The 20,459-nt window shown below is 45.5% G+C and overlaps 1 protein-coding gene across 1 annotated transcript in view; it reads left to right on the plus strand.

Moving 5' to 3' along the window:
* Window positions 1-1,336: 1,336 nt before the first annotated feature.
* The window catches only part of APOA5 (apolipoprotein A5), a 45,416-nt gene continuing 26,293 nt past the window's right edge, over window positions 1,337-20,459 (plus strand). The window contains exon 1 of the mRNA XM_073602392.1: window positions 1,337-1,604. The gene's annotated coding sequence lies outside the window, so the exon portion shown is untranslated. The remainder of the gene's footprint in view (window positions 1,605-20,459) is intronic.

Genomic DNA, 20,459 nt, shown 5'->3' on the forward strand with positions numbered 1-20,459 from the left:
TTAATTCTTACACCACAAACAGAGGTGTTTCATGACACCATGAAACTACATCATCAATGCACAATCCTATGCAGGGGAAAAACACAAGGTGCAAGTAGAAAGGTTTAAGCCCTTAACGCCTGCGCCTCCTAGCCCTTTAAAAGGTTTCCGATGTTGGACATAGCGATAGGAAGCTTTCCGCTAGGCTCTGGTAACTGTGGCGGGAGTGCGCAGGGCTTGTTTACACTTTGGTACGCAAATATGTGGCCTCCCAGCATCAAGGCCCACCCACCAAAAGGCTGCATATTTGCGTACTGTTGGTGCTAAGAGGTTAAAATGCCTTTAACGTGAAATTCCAGATTTGTATAAGAGGTCTATATACATACCACATACTGTATGATGTATGATTTTTATTCTAGAGGAAATAAAATCACCCTTTATTTGCATATTTAAGGACTTGAAGAATTTGTGAGATTAATTTAGGCTATTGTCAAATATTAATGCCCCGTACACACGGCCGGACATTGATTGGAAAATCCGACAACAAAATCCATGGATTTTTTCCGAAGGATGTTGGCTCAAACTTGTTTTGCATACACACGGTCGCACAAAGTTGTCGGAATTTCCGATCGTTCTAAACGCGGTGACCTAAAACACATACGTCGGGACTATAAACGGGGCAGTAGCCAATAGCTTTCGTCTCTTAATTTATTCTGAGCATGTGTGGTACTTTGTGCGTCGGATTTGTATACACATGATCGGAATTTCCGACAACGGATTTTGTTGTCGGAAAATTTTATAGAAAGCTCTCAAACTTTGTGTGTCGGAAATTCCGATGGAAAATGTGTGATGGAGCCTACACACGCTCGGAATTTCCGACAACAAGGTCCTATCACACATTGTCCGTCGAAAAATCGGACTGTGTGTACAGGGCATTAGACTATTGTCAGCTACTGTAACAAAACCAATCACACCTTTGTTTCGTTCAGTGACAACTCATTTATTTAGCAAATGTATGAGGAGGACACAGATTCCAATTTAGAATGCTATAAATGTATCTTTTCTCCTAGATTGTGTTACCAATAAAAATAAACTCTGCAGTATTACTATCAGTGTTTCTGCATTACCAAAACATGTTATTGGTAAATGTTTAATTTTTCATGTTTGATATTCCATAAAAGTGTAAAAATCTATAAAAGTAGTTAATTCTTTCATAAATGTCACAAACCACAACATAATCTTAGGACAACTTGCTCTATGCCCTTTCTCCCCAGAACACGTACGCTCAGACGATGCGTAAATAGTGATGATGTAAGAGCACCAATGTACATTACAGCTGTGGCCCCCTTGTGGTCAATTAGCAACATGCATTGCAACGGAAATGTCATTTGAAAATTTCCTTCAAGATCTGGTGTGCTGACAATGCGTTACCCGGGGTCACTTTGTTCACTCTACAGATGAAGAGGCGTCACCAGGTGAACTGTTTTTCTCAAGTTCTATAAAAGTGAGCTGGCCAGCATAAGCAACATTCTTTATGGATCTATCACAAAGGTGACTGCAGAAGACATTTTTAACACACAAGTGGATTGGAAAGTTTACATATCAAGTTTATATATACAATCTAGGTAAGAATTTGAGTAATGTTACAATTTATGCATGTCCGTTATATTTTTTTTTTATATATATATTTATAGTGTATAACAAAAAAGCATAATAGCATATTCATAGATGAGCACATATTTACTTAGCAACAACTTTATATTAATAAATCAGTTAATTATAAATAATTATAATGTCAACCAGAATTACCTAAAATGAGAGGTCACTCCTCCCTAAAGGGCTTCTGGACTGTACTATAACAGGAAAATATAATGTTTTTACTAGGAATCAAACACATTTTAATATTCGTTTTATGTTTAGTTTGAAAGATACTGATGTGACAGAAGGAACTGGGGCATATTTATACAAGTAGTATAAAGCTACTATATAAAATAGCTGTAACCTATAGCAACCAACTAGGGCTAATCTTTCAAGGGTTTGACTGCTGTAAACTAAATTCTTAAAGTTTTTTATAATTTCATGCAGTTTAAACCTAAATCTTAGAATCCAGTGATGCCATTAACATTCGGCCCAGTTGAGTATTCCTGTTAAAGACAGTGTTGAAGGGAGGAGAAGGGTGATGCTGCATCCAGTTATATGGGGGTGAATAATAAAATAAATAATAAAAAATCATTTATTTTCCCTATAGAGTGAGATGAGTGATTAATTTGCCTAGTTTTAAATGAGATGTTTCACTTGAGAAATCTATCTGGGAATGTTTGGTATTTAAAGTGTAACAATACATATCTCTTGTTTTGCTCCCTTTGATAAATATGCCATTGAATGCATTTTATGATATATCTGTCTGATAAGTACAAAAAAATAGCTGTTTATTCAGTTAGAAGCTGATAACTTCCTGTGCTCTCTATGTATATGTATATATATATATTCTGCATTTAGCATAGACTATATATTCAGTGTTTACTCGATATTCAGCCAGTGTAGGCAGTGCGTGCATTCGTGGTGTACTGTTTCTAATACACTTCAGGCGGTGTACACAGTATCTAATACAGTGTACAGTTTCTACTACTTTTCTGGTGGTGTACACAGTATCTAATACGGTGTGTACAGTTTCTACTACACTTCTGGTGGTGTACACAATACAATGAAGCTGTAGTACAGTTTCTTAAAAGGGGCAGGCGGTGTACACAGTATCTAATACAGTGTGTACAGTTTCTACTACACTTCTGGTGGTGTACACGGTATACAATACAGTGCGGTCATTGTACAATTACTAATACAGTGCAGGCGGTGTACACAGTATCTAATACACTTCAGGCTGTGTACAAAGTATCTAATACAGTGTAGTGTGGTGTTGCAAAACAAAAAATACATCATGTCCAGAAGGCCACCAAGGAGAGGCAGACGCTCACAGGCCACTAAAAGAGGGCAAGCAGCCTCTGTGTCTACAGTCAACAGTGCTGATTGTGGACATGGTGCATCCTCTGCAGGTGGCCGTAGGGCACGCTTGTCCATTTTTTCTGCTGCTGGCCGTGTTGTTTAGTCAGAACATGCAGAAGAGTTGGTGAAGTGGATAACAAAGCCGTCCTCATCCTCCTCATCCTCTGTCACCCAGGCTCAGAGTAGTTTGCCTTCCAACGCAGCTGCCAAGGCGGCCTATTTCACAGGCTAGTTGTCCAGTCACTCCTTCCGTAGCCCCACCACCATGCACAGAGGAGTCCCCAGAATTATTCGACTACAGTGTCAGGTACATGCTGCTGTAGGATGCACAGTGATTTGAAGGCTCTGTTGTTGGTTCCCAGGTTGCGGAAGGGAGTAATGTGAGCCTAGAGAGAGGGGGTGCCCAAGAAGGATAAGAAACTGTCAGTCATGTTCCCTGCACTGCGAGAGAGGAAGAGGAGGGGGTGGAGGAGGCACAACTCCAACGAGGCAGGATGTCCTATAGGGGGCAGCTTAAGGGCAGCCACCCCATTGCATCACACCGCAGAGCTCCTCAGGTGCAGGGCGCTGCTGACACCCTGCTGACTTTTAAAAGTTCCTTGGTGTGGGCCTTTTTCGACATGTGTGCAGCAGATCGCACCGTTGCTGTTTGCAACCTATGTCTGAAGCAGATCAAGCGTGGCCAGAACAGCAGCCACTTGGGCACCACATGCTTGACCAGACATATGACGAACTGCCATGCAGTCTGTTGGCAACAGCAATTGAAAGACCGACATCATAGAAAAAGGCGGACTTCTCTTGGCTCCTCATCTGGGATCTCCAACCATACTATGCCTCCAGTCCTCTCAAAAACCTGCACTGAGAGGAATGAAGGTATAGCAATAGGTGTCCCAAGTACTTGCAACCAATTTGCTAGCAGTACACCACCATCTGATTTTAGCAGGCAAATTTCTCTACCCCAGTTGCTGAACCGTAAAAAGAAATTCGGTCCCAGCCATCCACATGCTCAGCGTCTAAATGCTAGCTTAGCCAAATTGGTAGCACTGCAACTGCTGCCTTTTCAGCTGGTAGACTCTGCCCCCTTTTGTGTATTTGTGAAATGTGCTTTACCTCAGTAGCAGGTTCCAAAACACCATTTCTTTTCATGGAAGGCCAATCCGGCTCTCTACCGGCATGTGGAAGGCAAAGTTTTGTCCTCGTTGGACAAGGCAGTCAGCAGTAAGGTTCATATTACCACTGACTCATGATCCAGCAGGCATGGGCAGGGACATTACCTTTCCTTCATGGCGCACTGGGTAACTCTGCTGGCAGCTGGAAAGGATGCAGGACAGGGTTCAGTGTTGGAGCTTGTTCCGCCACCACACCTCCAAAATGCTAGTGTTGATTCTGCCACAGCTCTCTCCTCCACCCCCTTCTCTTCTTCTTCCTCTATTGCCTCTTCTGCAGATTTGTCCTCTGAACCAGCGGTGCTTCGTAAGCGTTCAAGGAGCTACGCAAGCAGTCAGGCTAAAAGATGCCATGCAGTGCTTGAATTTGTTTGCCTAGGGGACAGGAGCAACACTGGGGCAGAGATTCTGTCAGTTCTGCAGGGGCAGGCTCAGAGGTGGTTGATGCCACGCCAGCTTCAGCCAGGAATGGTTGTATGCGACAATGGCACCAACCTTCTCTCCGCCCTCTGACAGGGACACTTGACCCATGTTTGGCACATGTCCTGAATTAGGTGGTGCAGTAGTTCTTGAGCAGATGCCCAGGCTTACAGGATCTCCTGGGTAGGCCAGAGAAGTCTGTGGTCATTTCCGCCGGTCATAAATTCCAGTGCTCGGCTGGCTGACATTCAAAGGGAATGCAACCTGCCCACCAATTGCCTCATTTGTGACATGCCCACCAGGTGGAACTCAACGTTGGCAATGCTGCAGCGGCTGCACACACAGCTAAGGGCCATTAATGAGTGCCTGTGCGAGTATGGCACCAGGACAGGGTCAAGGGAGCTTGGCTTCTTTTCACCATGTCAGTGTCTACTGAACAAGGATGCATGCACTGTCCTGTCACCTTTTTAGGAGGCCACAAGGATGGTGAGCAGCTACAATGCATGCATCAGTGACACTGTCCCTCTAGTCTTCCTGTTGGAGCACACGCTTCATGGAATCATGGACAGGGCACTTGAAGCAGAACAGCGGGAGGAAGAGAAGGACTTATGTCAGAAACCATGAAATCAGACAGAGACAGAAGTACAGTTATATCACACTTGTTTAATAATAAAAGTAAATAGAACGTAGTCAAAACATAGCCAGAGTTCAGGAACCGGAACCAATAGTCAGACAAACCAAATGTCAGGGAGCCGGAGATGAGCGTAGTCAAACAGCAAGCAGGATCTGTAGCCAGAAGGGATGTCAGCCAAGCAAGTCTTTTAACAGGAATGCAGGAGAGAGTCTCTGTGATGTTGACTAAGGTGAAGGCAGAGCTCCTCTGGACTGGACAGCTTAAGTAGGCAGGACTGACGAGCAGGATATCAGCAGCAGCTGCTTAACTGTGGAGAGATAGGAGCTGGCAATTAGCCGACAGCTGAGCGGCCAGCTCAGAGAAGGAAGGGCTGAGCCCAGCCCTGACACCTTACCTCTCAAGACCCCCTTTATCCAGATAGCATTCCTGCGGGCCACACACAGGAAGAGGAGGAGGAGGATTGTGTCAGCATGGCTGTAGAGAATAACACTCAGCAGCAGTCTTCAAGGGATGGTTTTCAGTCTCCAGAAACCCAAGGAGTTGTATGTGGCTTGGAGGAGGAGGTAGTTGCAGATCATGTGATCCTTAGTGACCCAGAGGACTCAGAATTTAAAGTCTCTGCAAACGTATGCTGCATGGCCTTCCTGATTCTGCAAAGCCTTGGAAAGGACCCTAGGATTTGTGGTATCAAGTGGAGGGATCATTACTGGCTGGCAACCCTTCTTGATCCACGTTATAAGGGTAAGGTTGCAGAACTCATCCTGCCTTTGCAGAGGGAGCAGAGGATGAAACCTCTTCAGGAGGTCTTGTAAAAAGGTTTCTTTATCGTACATCATGGGACACAGAGCCTTAATTAATTACTTAATGGGTTATAGGCCACCTTCAGGTGATGGACACTGGTATACCCAATCCTGGAAGTTCACTCCCTATATAACCCCTCCTCCTTCCAGGAGCACATCAGTTTTTTCGCCAGTGTCTAAGGTGTTGGTCATGAGTGAAGATGTGCTCTGAGGAGCTCCAGGAAGGATCCATGCTGGATTTAAATAGCCTCCATAGACCAGGATGGTACCTGGGGCCTTGTATCCGAAGCACAAGGTTTTTGCCTGTAACACCTCTTTGTAGGGCTGGACCCCGGGACCCAGGGCTTAGGTCTTGCTACATTACCTAAAGCTTTCCTGGTGGGGTGCTTTTACAGGTCTAAGGAAGTGGAACCCCCAATATCAAATAGGGACCCGGTCCTTGAAGGTTTGCGAAACGCAGCCCGCCATGATGGGTGAAGGTTGGATTGCCTGTTAATTCAGCAAATGCTGTGGCAGGGATAAGGTAAGGAAAGAAACTTAGGAACTGAAAAGTCCACCTATGTATTCTTCTATTAGGGAAAAAATGTTGTCATTCCTTAATTCTCCACTAGAGGGAGTCTATGCACATACCTTAATCTGTTGTCTTCACTGTTAAGCTCAGTCAGTCTCTTTGTGTGCAGGGAGATTTTTCTCAGGTAAAGAAATTTGCCAAATGCTTTGTTTCTCCCCCCTGAAGGGACCAGAGGGTTAGGGGAACATCAGCGGGGGGGTGCTGTGGTCCCGTGATTACTGTTTTCTGTTAATGCTATTACTGTTATTGCTTTTTCTGTCTGCTGCTGACAGGGCTCTGCCTCAGCCCCCCCCCCCTCGTGTTGGGTCTGTAGACCTGAAAGCCGCCACACATGAGTGTAGGAACATTTTAAAAATTGGGGTTGGGGGCGTGACCGGATGTCGTTGTGAGTGGGTGCGCGTGCGTGCTCTCTCCTAGCTCCGGCTCTCATGCTGCTCAGCCCCGTCCCTAGTAGCTCAACCCAGCCTGCTATCTAGCCTGTTTCCAGACCACTGGCTATTCGACTTGCCTCCCTGCTCCCCTGCCTCTGACGGCTACTGCGACCGGCCAGCCGCACCTTACCTTCGGGAGTGGGGGTGCATCATCGCCGCTGCACCGCGCTGCCGTGTATCGGCTTGGTGTCTGCCCAGCATTCCTCGCTCGGGCCGTGCTGCGGGCCCCCCCCGCTGTTGCCGTACTGGTCGCCTAGCAACGCCCGGGGCTCTCGCGAGAGCCGAGAGAGCCTCCTGTGATCTGGGCAAGGAAGGAACCTGGGAGCCTTAGCCAAAACGCTCTGCTTCGATCCCAGATTCGATCCCGGCCTCCCTCCCCTCGCTTCAACCACAGCCACAGCTACAGCAGCAGACGCCAGCAACAGACATCAGACGCACGTGGAGAGAGCTGCCTGGAAACACTCCAGGACAGGTATGAGAGCTTTTGGGCTCAGTTTAAAAAGCCCTGGGGCTATAGAGGAGGACTTTATGGTATCCTGTAAAAACTATGCTCTGCCTGCTAACGCTACACAGCTACACACTAGTTGGTAAATGAGTTTCTGAAAGCGCAAAATAAGGTGAAGCAGGGGGAGAGTGGGAAGAGGAGCGCAGAGAAGAGTGTAAAGAAGCAAGGAAAGCGGTGGTTGAAGGGGGAAGGTAAGAAGGGAAAGAAAGAAAAGAAGAAAGTAAAAAGAAGTCCAATTAAGCCCCAGTTGTGGGTTCCAAGGCCGCCACGTTTACCTCAGAGGGTGTGTTCGAGGGGGAACGGCAGTAGCAGCCTCTAGGTATATCACTCAGCAGATAAGGGGCAAACTACTGTTGGAATCCCGCCTTTTCAGTGTCCCCAATGATGACCAGGAAGAAGGGAGAGGAGCCCCAACAGCCAAACGAAAATACAACAACACAGGCCGCTCGCTCTGTTAAGGATAGGGGGGCTTTAGCAGCATCAGCCCCCCTAGCGGCGACAGCTGCAGCAAAATTAGAAAAGTTTGCGCATACCCCTGCGCATACCCCTGTTAAAGGTAATCAGCCCCCTCACGAGAAGACACAGACAGGCCCACCTGGGGATCGGAAAAGCTTGGGCAGAATGTCAGCAGCCCCAGCTGTACTACCGGCTGGTACTAAAATTACATCAAATAAAAAAAGCCCAGAGATAGCCCCCCTGGAGAAAGTAACTGTACCAGTCAGTGGTGCTTCATCTGGTCTTACTATAGCAGCTGAACCAGAACCCACACTAAAGGAGGTATTAGCTGCAGTGAACTCATGTAAGGGGTCCTTGAATGACCTGTGTGACCAACTGGGGGGCCTCAAGGTAGAACTACGCTCTATGAGCCAGGAGCTCCAGAAGGTACTAGAAAGGACTACCCTTATAGAAGAAAGACTGAGCCAACTTGAGGATACAGTGTTTCCAATGCAACGGGAATTTAAGAGTATACAAACACAGTTTGAAACGTATAGAAACAAAATGGACGAAATAGAGAACAGAATGCGCAGATGCAATGTTAGGGTCCTGGGTCTCCCTGAGGGAAGTGAAGGCCCCCGCCCTGAAGTATATATGGAAAATCTGCTTAAGGGACTCTTTGGGTCTGATACATTTTCTCCTTACTTTGCCATCGAGAGGGCGCATCGAATCCCCACTAGGCCTACTGCATCGGGGGGACGCCCTAGACCAATGATTCTTAAGCTGCTCTGCTACAAGGACAAGGTGGCGTTAATGCAAAAATCAAGAGAGAAAGGAGACATTTCCCATAATGGCAGTAGGATTTCACTGTACCCCGACTTCTCCCCGGAATTGCAAAAAAGAAGGGCAGGCTTTATGGAGGTGAAGCGCGCTTTGCGGTCTTATAAAATTCCATATGCCTTGCTATATCCAGCGCGATTGCGTGTAGAAGTCTCGGGGACAGTCTATTTCTTTGATGCAGCTGACAAGGCCTCAGCATGGCTGGAAGACTACAAAAAGAACTTATAAATTTAGGAAAACAGGAGAGTTGCAAAAGAGGAGAGCGAAAAGGGCAAATTAAAATACTGTATTTTTAAAAGTTAAATAAGGGATGGGGTTGGGGGGCTGAGGGAGGGTTTATTAATTTCTTGTTACTTAGAGTGAGCTGGAGGTGGGGGGGGAGCGTGGGTTGATGAGTTTGTGAAAGTTTTAAATGTATGATGGTACACGATCAAGGTTGCGGGGTGTTTTGTTTTGTTTTTTTTCTTTTGTTTTACTACTCTAGGGTTCCCCTTAAGGGTGATGCCATAAAAGTGGGGGGGGGCAGGAGGAGGTTAATGGGTGGGTATGGTTGGTATTAGGTGTGGTAGGGAGGTATGGGGTAAATTGGGTCACAATAAAAGCTCCTAGGGCTAGCCGAAACAGGCACGGGTGGGGTAAGGGAAAGTCACCAGATAAAGAGTTAATTAGTCCCCATGTGGGACCTAAACACATTAGTAAACAGAAGCAGGGGTGGGGGGAGGGTAATAAACTAAATAAGGGATTGCGTTACTCATATATGCATGTGGAAAAAATTGGAGTAGTGAGGGCTTGGGGGAGACAGGGGGGGGAGGGGTTTCTCCCTTCTCCCTCTTCTCCTCGTGCCCATAAAATATGGTTCCAGCACTGTTGGTGGGCCTAGGAATCACAGAAGAGTCATAATAAATGCTAAGAAGTTCGGCGTGCTTGGGTGGGATTTAAAAAGTGGCTTATATTTTATACTTCACAACACGGTTGTTTCTTATTCTTCTGCTAAAATTTTTTTTTTTTTCTCTTATTGATGCTTAGTGTGGTTGGAATAGGTTCATGGAATGTTAGGGGCCTGGGCGATCCCGATAAGAGAACTGCTGTATTATCGGAGTTGGAGGCCCAGGGTGTCGATCTGCTCTGCTTGCAGGAGACGCATCTGTCAAACGAAACCAGGACAAAATTTGGGGGTAGGAAATTCCAGTCGCAATTTCACTCTGTCTACTCCTCCTACTCGAGAGGAGTGAGTATATTGATTAAAAAAGGGGTGTCGTTTACCTGCAGGAGTGCTCGGATCGACACGTTGGGCTGCTATATTTTTCTACACTGCCTGTTAGACGGTAGAGAATTTGTTATTGCAAATATATATATCCCTCCTCCTAGTAAGCTGGAAATCCTATATTATCTGTTGGAATATATGGAGAACAAGACAGGTATCCCGTTGATTTTGGTTGGCGACTTTAACACAGTCCTCGATAGTCGGCAGGATAGACTTACATCTGGTACCCGGACAGGGAGGGCAATGGAAGGCAGGCTTAAACAGTTTTTAGAGGAAGTGGGGTGGTGCGACCTATGGAGAATCCGCAACCCAAATGTTAGACAATACTCTTGCTATTCAGGGACGCACTACACACATCTCGAATAGACCTAGCCATAGGCAATAAGGAAGCGCATTCCCTAGTACATAAAATAGACTACAGCCCAAGAGGATTATCAGACCATTCACCCTTAAAACTGTTGTTGCGCATCGGGGATAGACAAATATATAGGCCTTGGTCAGTAAACCCAGTATGGCTGGAGGTAATAGGGAACATGGAAGAAATTTCCACTAGTCTAAAGGAGTTTATGTTGTGTAACTCAGGCACAGCGGCAGGGGGGGTGGTCTGGGACGCTCTAAAGGCCTTTCTCAGAGGGCTCCTAATCCAGCAAATAGCAAGGGCAAAGCGGAAAACAAGAATGCAGGAGGATCGCATCAGAAAGGAGGTTATGGACCTGGAAAGGCAGTATGTTTTGGGCCCCACTGTAGAGCTAGGGGAGCTATGGGTTAAGAAACAACAGGAATACAAAGCGGTAACAATGAGAAAAGCTGAAAATAAAAGACTTTTTCAGAGGCAGAGATTCTTTGAGGAGGGGAAAAGAGTGGGCCGTATGCTGGCCGTAGTGGCTAGCACCAACTCCCCGTCCTCAACAATCTCCGCGATTAGATCCCCAAAGGGGGAAATTGTGACGGATCCTGTGAAGGTCAGGGAGATATTCTTCGACTTCTACAGTTCCCTGTACAAATCGAAACAGCCCACAGAAAGAGGAGTGCTGGATAAACTACTGGAGGGAATTACATTACCAACCTTAACTGCACTAGATAAAATCAACTTAGAATCCCCTATAACCCTAGAGAAATTAAGAAGCGCTGTGGCTGCTATGCCCAATCATAAGTCTTCAGGCCCAGACGGACTCACCCTGGAAATCTACAAATATTATGGGGAGATCCTGCTCCCCACTCTCCTGAGGACACTAGAGGAGGCGCTTGCGGATGGAGGCCTCCCTCCCTCAATGTCAGAGTCTAATATTACACTTATCCAAAAGGAAGGGAAGGATCAACTAGAGGTAGCGTCATATAGACCAATTTCTTTGCTTTGCTCGGACATCAAAATCCTAGCAAAGGTATTAGCAACCAGACTAAGTAAATGTATTAACAAACTGATACACCCAGACCAAGCAGGATTCATCCTCCATAGGTCTACCAGTATCAATATTAGGAGAGCATATTTGAACTTGCAGACCCCAGTTGTAGACAGGGACCCTAGAGCAATTATGTCTTTGGATATTGCTAAAGCTTTTGATAGCTTGGAGTGGGGCTACCTCTGGGGAATAATGGACAAATTTGGGTTTGGCCCGATTTTTATCAACTGGGTAAAAAATCTTGTATAGTCATCCATCAGCTAAGCTAAAGATCAACAATGAGTATACAGATAGTCTGACATTGGAGAGGGGCACAAGACAGGGGTGCCCACTATCGCCCCTCCTGTTTGCCCTGGCAATGGAGCCGCTGGCGGAGGCTATAAGAAGGGCACTGGGCTTACGGGGCTTTAGGAGGAAGGGTAGCGAAGAAAGAGTTGCACTTTATGCAGACGACGTCTTGGTATTCCTGGGGGATATGGGTCCATCTCTGGAAAAAACGATGCAACTGATAGAAGGATTTGGGAAGGTATCGGGCCTAGTAGTTAACTGGGACAAATCTTCATTACTGCAGATCGACCCAATCAATAACCCCCTCCCTGACGGTCTCCCTGGGCTAAAAGTAACCGATAAGATAAAGTACCTGGGAATAGTAATGTCTAGTGACCCCAATGATTACATTCGGGATAACCTGGCCCCCCTGCTTGCGAAGTTTAGAAGAAAATGCGACATCTGGTGTCGGCTTCCCCTGTCGCTGGCAGGACGTTCAAATCTGATCAGAATGATCTGGCTGCCACAATTACTCTACATTCTCCATAACTCCCCGGTATGGATCGGGAGAAAATGGTTCATAAAAATAGACTCCTTATTTAGGGACCTTATCTGGAAGAAAGGCCAGGCTAGGATTAAATTGCAGATACTGCAGCGACCTACCTGGGAGGGAGGCCTAGCAATTCCCTATCCGTATGGATATTATCTAGCTGCTCAAATGCAGCATCTAGGGGGCTGCGAATCCCTGGGCGAACCAAGTGCTAGCAATAAAATAATGCTGGAAGGCAGCCCACACAGACACTTGGTGGATGCACTTGAGGCCGGCTCACTCCAGAGAAAGTTACCAACAATTAAACTAGTAAATAAGACCTGGCAGACAGTTAAGATGATCATGGGGTACAGAGGCATTACTGAGTATTCACCCATATGGTCTAATGAATCCCTGGGGGAATTAAGGGCTATAGAAAAGAACCCTGTTTGGGAAAGCCACGGAATCTACATACTGGCGCAGCTGTACACCGACACCAACCTGAAATCCTTTATGGAATTGAGAATGGAATTTGGAGTTCCATATAATACATTCTATAATTATCTGCAGATCAGGCACGCTCTGAGTACCCAATTTAGGTCCTCCCCTATGGAGCGAAGTAAAACACCGCTTCTCAATAAGGTTGTTAAAGAAACAAACACTAAGGGGTTGATTGGAGCTGTGTATACACAGATAGTGGACAAGATTTTGGTTCAAGGCGTATCTCTCGGATCTAGAGTGGGCTGGGAGGCGGACGTGGGGGAATTGTCGGACGCCCAGTGGAAAAAAATACTGGAATTTGGGCAGATGGTGTCCGTCTCTCCCTCACAGAAGGCCTCACACCTACTCCTTCTACATAGAGCATACTACACCCCTAGAAGATTATATAGGTTTGGGAGTAGACCAAACGACAGATGCCCTAGGTGCTGCAGGACAGGGGATCTCATACACATGGTTTGGAGATGTCCAAAATTGGCAAGATATTGGACGGAAGTGGTCAGGACAATAAACCGCAGATTCAAGGTTAGCCTGGAGTTAGATCCTAAGGTATGTGTGCTGGGGCTGGTGGGAGCTAATATGGGTCACACCAGCACAACCACTGCCATAGTTAGATGTCTATACCAGGCGAGAAAGTTGATAGCACAATCCTGGCTCTCAACAAACCCTCCATCTATGGGGGAATGGCTTAAAACAATGGATTCCTTGGTTTGAACAGAAAGGACAGTATACACTAAAAAAGGGAATTACAGCAAATTCATTGGTATATGGAAGCCCTGGCTGCAGGGGCTGAACACTCGATATCTATTCTGAATCAATTATCTTCGAACTTCTTACGAATGCGGGGGCGAATAATAGCCCAAATTAGATAAGCCAGAGTGCTGGAACAGGCTCCACTGGGGCCCAAACAATTATAGTATGTCGCTGACTAACTTATGCACTGACTATAAGGTAAGGGATGGGAGGGGGGTGGTAAGGGGATTAGAAGATAAAGGGGGGGTGGGAAAAGTAGGGAGGGTAAGGGAAAGGAAAAAAGGGGGTAAAAATAGCACACTGTAAAATATTATCACTTAGATATATATCAATGTTTGCAATCACTACAGGGCACAGCAGACACGCGAGGTATTGTGTTTCAACATAGCCGTTGAATTATGTTTTACTGTTTTTTGTTAACTGCACTTCAAACTCAATTTGTCATGCAAAGTATGTAACTTTTTATTAAAGAAAAATAATTTTCCCCATGGGGCTTTAAAACAGCAATGCACATAATGAAAGGAAATTCTTAATAGATGTATAAAAAGTTTTATCCAATATCATGGTTTGAAGTACAGTATAGAAAATCATCTGGTACAGTAACACACATCTTATTCCCCAGTGCAGTAACAAACACATATTAATACACATAATTAGGTTACATGTTACATAAATAGCAAGCCCCGACGCGTTTCGACCTGTATATGGTCTCTTCAGGGGGACAGTTGGATCTAAAAAAGAATTACATAAATTAAATTCAAATAGATAAATATATATATTATTGTGCATCACTTGGATTAAACCAAGATAATGAGTCTTTACCGCTAAATGGTGGAATGGGTGTTCTCTAGTCCAGGATATGTGCTGAGGGCCAATGGAAACACTGGAGGGCTCGGGGGGGCCACCCTCACTCTCCCAGGAGAGCCAGCCTCAGGGGGCTTACAAGGAGCCACACTTAGCGCGCCCCCCGGGAGGGGGGGGGGGGGAGGGGAGATGAGGGGGAGGAGCCCACACCTGCAACAGAAACCCAAGAATAGCCATGTATTAGTTAGAGGAAGTTTGATAATTAACTTGGTAATGTACTGAGTGTTTCCAATTTGTCTATGTGGAGACTGGCGTTGGATAGGATTTTTACTATGTAAATATATTGAAATGTTAATTCCATTCCATAAATATAATCGATAAGATTTAATGATCGTGTGATCCAACAATGCAGTGGTATGGTAGGTCTATTATACTATTGTAATGGATAGGTTAATAAGAAGGATAGAATGGGTGAAAAAGAGGGAAAAAGATGTGTGTGTGGAAAAAAAAAAAAAAAAAAAAACACAGCAACAACGATGGCCTGAATGGAGAGGAGTGCATTGTGTGGTGGAGAATGGTGTGAATGAGGTGGTGCATGGTGTGGTAACATGACATGGTGCTTGCTTGGTGCCTACTGTGTGAAAACAAAAATGAAAAGTGAACTAAAAAAGTGAAAAGCAAATCAAAATGTGAAAGTGTGTATGTAGGGTGGTGTGTGTATGTAGGAGAGTGCTGTGTGGAATAAAAGTGAAATAACAAAAAATTTTACCTTATCAGTTGTATAAATCGTGTAGGCTGGAGGTAATGTTGGACTTGTTGATAGGTTCAATGTGATAAGCTTGGTGGCAATCATGCAAAAATAAGGGCTCTAGTGTAGAAAGAACCTGGCAGCAGTAGCATTCATCCTGGCCTGTAGGAGATCATGTCTGATTATCAGGCCTCCAGTCTCCCTTTATATCCAAATTCAGGCAAATGGGATAATCATGTGCAGGTGCAAACCCCCCACCCACACCGCCCCCAAGAAAAAAAAAAAAAAAAAAACCCCGGAGGGATTGGCACTGGAACCGCTGATGGAGCGGCCCCTGTGTGGCTCCCTCGGCGTCCCGGAAGGCCTGCAGGCCCCGACCACTGTCGTCATCTCCGCCGCAATGCGCGTGACGTCATGACGTTGTGCGCAAGCCGGGCCCTTACAGGCATGCGCACTCCGTCAAACGTCCGGAGATGAACACGGGACGCCGCCGGCAGGATAGAGCTCACCTTAACTGCAGCGGTGAGCAAAAAAGGGGGCACGCAAAGAAATTCGCATGCCCCCCCCCCCCTTTTCCTGCCGGGAAGCCGCGAGGGGTCAGACTCACCCCAAGAAGGGAGAGGAGGCACCACCAACACCCGCCAGTCCAAAAAATGGCCCTCAAAACAAAAACAAAAATATTGGGGATGGTGTCAGTAGGACATGAATGACTGACTTCATGGGATCACCAACATAGCACACAGCAAATGAGCAAATGTTGATGGTCTGGTATGTTTTTAGTTTATTTTGCATTTTTAACATTTTTTGAATTTTTTACATGGGCTGTGTGTTGGTTCCAGGTCCCCACGTTCCTGCATCGAATGTCAGTATGAAAATAGGTAGAATATAAATAAAGTTTGTCAGAAATTGCCATATAAGGCAATTGGATATCATGCAGTGTGGGGGTCTAAGTTAGATTCCCCCTCATGCATGGGATTGTTAAAAGTTAACCGAGTGGGAACAATTGATTAACAGTGTGCAGGATACGTGAAGAGAAGGAAACACACAGCCCATGTCTTATCTCTAATGTGTCAAGGTGGGGAGGGGTGTTTAACCACCCAAAATTGAAATATGCTCACCGCTGCAGTTAAGGTGAGCTCTATCCTGCCGGCGGCGTCCCGTGTTCATCTCCGGACGTTTGACGGAGTGCGCATGCCTGTAAGGGCCCGGCTTGCGCACAACGTCATGACGTCACGCGCATTGCGGCGGAGATGACGACAGTGGTCGGGGCCTGCAGGCCTTCCGGGACGCCGAGGGAGCCACACAGGGGCCGCTCCATCAGCGGTTCCAGTGCTAATCCCTCCGGGGTTTTTTTTTTTTTTTTTTTTTTTTTTTTTTTTTCTTGGGGGCGGTGTGGGTGGGGGGTTTGCACCTGCACATGATTATCCCATTTGCCTGAATTTGGATATAAAGGGAGACTGGAGGCCTGATAATCAGACATGATCTCCTACAGGCCAGGATGAATGCTACTGCTGCCAGGTTCTTTCTACACTAGAGCCCTTATTTTTGCATGATTGCCACCAAGCTTATCACATTGAACCTATCAACAAGTCCAACATTACCTCCAGCCTACACGATTTATACAACTGATAAGGTAAAATTTTTTGTTATTTCACTTTTATTCCACACAGCACTCTCCTACATACACACACCACCCTACATACACACTTTCACATTTTGATTTGCTTTTCACTTTTTTAGTTCACTTTTCATTTTTGTTTTCACACAGTAGGCACCAAGCAAGCACCATGTCATGTTACCACACCATGCACCACCTCATTCACACCATTCTCCACCACACAATGCACTCCTCTCCATTCAGGCCATCGTTGTTGCTGTGTTTTTTTTTTTTTTTTTTTTTTTTTCCACACACACATCTTTTTCCCTCTTTTTCACCCATTCTATCCTTCTTATTAACCTATCCATTACAATAGTATAATAGACCTACCATACCACTGCATTGTTGGATCACACGATCATTAAATCTTATCGATTATATTTATGGAATGGAATTAACATTTCAATATATTTACATAGTAAAAATCCTATCCAACGCCAGTCTCCACATAGACAAATTGGAAACACTCAGTACATTACCAAGTTAATTATCAAACTTCCTCTAACTAATACATGGCTATTCTTGGGTTTCTGTTGCAGGTGTGGGCTCCTCCCCCTCATCTCCCCTTCCCCCCCCCCCCCCCCGGGGGGCGCGCTAAGTGTGGCTCCTTGTAAGCCCCCTGAGGCTGGCTCTCCTGGGAGAGTGAGGGTGGCCCCCCGAGCCCTCCAGTGTTTCCATTGGCCCTCAGCACATATCCTGGACTAGAGAACACCCATTCCACCATTTAGCGGTAAAGACTCATTATCTTGGTTTAATCCAAGTGATGCACAATAATATATATATTTATCTATTTGAATTTAATTTATGTAATTCTTTTTTAGATCCAACTGTCCCCCTGAAGAGACCATATACAGGTCGAAACGCGTCGGGGCTTGCTATTTATGTAACATGTAACCTAATTATGTGTATTAATATGTGTTTGTTACTGCACTGGGGAATAAGATGTGTGTTACTGTACCAGATGATTTTCTATACTGTACTTCAAACCATGATATTGGATAAAACTTTTTATACATCTATTAAGAATTTCCTTTCATTATGTGCATTGCTGTTTTAAAGCCCCATGGGGAAAATTATTTTTCTTTAATTCAATTTCCGGGGTGCGCAGCCTTTCTTATCTCTTTTATGTGTGTCTTCCTTTTTTCGTATGTAACTTTTTATATTGCTATAAAAAAAAAGAATAAAAAAAAAAAAATTAAACAGGGAGGGCGGGTTTTTGTCAGAGGGGGTGGGGCCTAAGCACAGTGCCTGAACGTCCACGAGGACGCAGGGCAGGCAAAGACAATAAAACCACAGCTGGGACAGTCTCTCCTCGGCTGAGAAAACCAACAGTCTGCACACAGGGACACAGGAGCTGTGGGACACATGAGGGTTGCAAACTGGCATTCCTGATACAGGAAGGACACTTTTTTTTCCCAGCACTAGGCTGAACTTTAATGTCATGACTATATTTAGCAATTAAGTGCAATTGTATAGTGCCTCTGTTTTTGTGCTTAGGACTACGCCTGCTAAAAAAGACACCACAAAGACCAAAAAGGTACTAAAGGTTTCACTGCCAGGCGCTAGGATCTTGAGTCGCATTTCCACACTGTCATCCTCACCTGAATTACCAATTATGGCAAGCCAGGGTGAGCCATTGGAACAAATTGATGGTGCAACTGCTTCTCACATCTCAGCCCCTGTATATGTGACTGAAGATGTCCTTTCCTCCACCCTGCAGGGTTTGGAAGGAAAATTAGCGGCTTTAATCGCATCCTCCATTCAAATGGATAGGAAGCATGCTAGATCCCCCTCCCCCACTTCAGACCCCTTGCAAGCGGAACAGTGGGCACAGGATGAGGTGTTACCCTCAGGCGATCAGGAGAAAAAAACAAACCATTGATTCCTCTGCGAAGGAAACAATGGTAGATGAACCTTTTTCAGCCTCACAATCTGAGAAATTGCTGATACAATCTCTTATGGAGACGGTTCGTTCTTCTTTCATGCTACCCCTTACAGAGTCTCCTGAAAGCTTGGTTTCTTCCTTGGATTCCTTAAAACCTTCTCGTCCTTTGCATGCGTTTCCTGTCCATGCATTATTAGAACAGCTTATTTTTGCTGAATGGGATCACCCGGATAAGCATTTTCTCCCTCCTAAGAGATTTTCAGTTCTCTATCCCCTGGAGGACAAATTCTCCAAAAAATGGAAAGTACCAGCAGTTGACGCTGCAATTTCCAGTGCAAATAAAAGCCTAACTTATCCTGTAGACAATGCACAAATGCTTAAGGATCCAACAGATAAAAAGTTGGAATCCCTGTTAAAATCTACTTTTTCCATGGCAGGTGCCGTTACTCAGCCTGCAGTCGCTGCAATAGGTCCCATCAATCCCTAAAGGACCAATTTAGAAAGGCCCTTAAGGAGATTCCTGCACAACACGCCCGGGAATTGGCTGAACTACCAAAGGCATTATGCTTTGCCATAGATGCCATTAAAGATTCTATTCACTAGGCTTCCTGCCTTACACTTATGCTTGTACATATGCGTAGAATCCTGTGGTTAAAAAATTGGTCAGCTGAAGCACCATGTAAAAACCTCCTAACTGGGTTCCCTTTTCATGGGGAGCAGCTTTTTTGGAGAAGATTTGGACAAATATATCCAAACAATTTCTAGCGGGAAAAGTACTCTTTTGCCAGTCAAAAGAAAGTATAAACGCCCTTCATTTAAACGGGCTCTTTCCCCTGCGCCAGGGGCTTCCGCCTCTAGGCAGTGGCGACGGCCTCCGCCGTCAGACTCTAGAGAAAAACCTCAGGGTCAGACCCAGGCTCAAAAGAAGTCCTGGGGTTGGAAACCTGCAAAACAGAATCCTAAAGCCTCATCATAAAGACGCAAACCCCCTCACCAAGGTGGGTGGAAGACTTTTGCAGTTTTCAGAAGTCTGGCAAAAGGAAATTCAGGACAGATGGGTCATCTCCGCGGTAACGCTGGGGTACAAGCTGGAATTTCGGAACTTTCCACCGTCTCGTTTCCTGGGGTCAGGCGCTCCCAAAGATCCAGAAAAAAGACAATCTGTTTCAGGCACTAGACCAATTAATATCTCAAGGGGTGATCATACAGATCCCCACAAAAGAGCAAGGTTTGGGGTTTTATTCAAATCTTTTTATGGTACCAAAACCAAATGGAGATGTCAGACCCATTCTAGATCTAAAAAATCTAAATCAGTTCCTGAAGATCCGTTCCTTTCGCATGGAGACGATCAGGTCAGTAGTTTCTATCCTTCTAGGAGGAGAACTTCTGGCATCTGTCAACATCAGGGATGCATATCTGCATGTTTCTATATTTCCCACTCACCAAAAGTTTCTGCAGTTCGAGTTAGAACAGCAGCATTTCCAGTATGTAGCCCTGCCCTTTGGGCTAGCCAAAGCACCCCGGGTGTTCACAAAAGTGCTGGCCCCGCCTCTAGCCAGGTTAAGGGCACAGGACATAACAGTCGTAGCGTACCTAGACAATCTATTGCTAATAGACTAATCGGTGGCTTGTTTGAAGCAAAGCGTATGCATTACAACCAGTTACCTGGAAAGTTTGGGTTGGATTCTCAACCTAGAGAAATCTTCCTTAATACCACTAAAAAGACTGGAGTACTTGGGTCTGATCATAGACATAGCCCAGGAAAAGATGTTCTTGCCTCAGGCAAAGATCAACACCATAAGAAAGCTGGTGCGGATGGTCAGGTGAAAAAGGCGATCCCTCCATTCGCCTTTGCATGAGGTTGCTAGGAACC

Source organism: Aquarana catesbeiana, linkage group LG10 (assembly GCF_042186555.1).
Source record: "Aquarana catesbeiana isolate 2022-GZ linkage group LG10, ASM4218655v1, whole genome shotgun sequence".
Taxonomy (NCBI): domain Eukaryota; kingdom Metazoa; phylum Chordata; class Amphibia; order Anura; family Ranidae; genus Aquarana; species Aquarana catesbeiana.